Here is a 1,813-nt window from a genome sequence, read left to right on the forward strand (position 1 = left end):
CCAGCGTAAGAAGCTCTCCAAGCCGATGCCTGAGGCTTGCGAGGAGAAGAAAAAGTTTCTCGCGACTTCTATAGACAAGAAGGACTATAGTAGGACCTTGCTGGTTGATGATGGCAGTACCGAGGGAGCCCGATCTGTTGCTTCCTTCAGACTAACTCCTCGTCGCGACCGCCGCGACTCACGTTCTCCTCGGAGAGATCAATCTCCTCGCCGTGATTCACCTCGTCCTCCCCGAGATGATTTTAGTAACGAGCCAATTAAGAACTTGGTTCGCCGAAAGAGAGACAAGTCCTCTCGCAGTGATCCTTCCCCGCAGAGGGAAAAGTCAAGGGCCCGGACTGACCGCTCACCTCGGTCATCCCCTCCTTCTGAACCAATGGGTCCTCCACGACCGGTTGACATGTCCTCCTCTTCCCAGCCTGACAGTGGAAAGACCGCCCGGAGCGCGTCTCCGAAAAAGGGAGATTCTGAATCTCGAGATGCTCCCTCGAGGCTGAAGCCTGCTCTTGTACCTCAAGTCAAATCGCTTTCAGGTTTGGTGATTTACACACACTTAAACTTTTTGTCTTTATTAAAATTCCAATTTTTACAATTCTTCCTTCTTCGCAGCTATGGAGACAGAAGGCAGCGTCTTCCGATGCTTCAAGACCCGTTCGGGTTCGATCTTGCCAGATTTCAACAAATGGCGCCCTGCAATTCGTGAACGCTATTTGCTTCACGCTTATCATTCATCTCGGGTTAGTTCCGTTTTCTTCCCCCTTTTTTTTTTGTTTTTATTGTATTGCCATTCTGCGAACTGACTCGCCATCCCGGGTTCATGTATGATGCCATGCTCATAGCGAACTTAACGACATGATCGAACATTACGAAGGGTTGGTCATTGGACGGGAGAAGGAGATTGATATGTGGAAGAAGAAATTCTCAGCTCTTGAGACTGAACTCAATTCCTCTGCTGGCTCCAAGCACGATCTGGAGGACAAAGTCGACAATTTAACATCCGAGCTCGCGCAGATAAAGGGGGAGCTGCAGGGTCAGTACGACCAGAACTTCAAACTCCAGGAAGAGTTTTCTGGTATTCAAGGTAGGCTTCAAGAGTCCGAATCAAACGCTGATTCCCTGAACAACCAACTCATCGAGCTCAACGTGAAGTACAAGGCGATCGCCAAATTGCGTGACTCCGAGTTGGCGAGGTCGGCGTCAAAAGCCAGAAAAGAGGTCAAGGGACGCGGTATGGAGTTGATCCAAGGGGCCATCCGATTCATGCAGACCGAGAAGGCTAGGTCTGACTTAGAATCAGACATCAAGGAGCACGAGAGCAACCTGATCCTGCTGGATCAAATCCACGATGCAGATTTCTCCGAGGATCAAGAGAGAACCGAACTATCGGCTAATCTTTCTGAAAAGCGGAGTCGCTTGGCAGCTCTTCCTACTTCGACCTTCAACCCTCAGGACTTCGAGGAATTCTTCACCGAATCGCCTCCTATAAGCGAATCAGGTCTAGACTGGGCAGGTAATGCTTGGCTCCTGATATTTATTACCTTTCCTTTTCTTGCACCTTTGATTGACTGGAATTATTATTCCTAGGCTCAAGTGAGGCGGAGGACGTTGTCCCGCCCGTAGCTCCTATGGTATCGGAGGTCACTCCGGAGGTTGGTTGTACCGCGGAGGGTGGTCAAGGAGCTTCATCTGATCAAGCAGCTGCCAAGGACGCGAATGAAGCTTCGACTGTTGAGCCGGATTCCGAGGTGGCTGCTGCTCCGTAGTGGCTGTGTCCACTTTAAATTGGGGATTGTCCCTTTATTTTTAAGACTTA

Source organism: Arabidopsis lyrata (genome assembly GCF_000004255.2).
Source record: "Arabidopsis lyrata subsp. lyrata unplaced genomic scaffold ARALYscaffold_4, whole genome shotgun sequence".
NCBI lineage: Eukaryota > Viridiplantae > Streptophyta > Magnoliopsida > Brassicales > Brassicaceae > Arabidopsis > Arabidopsis lyrata.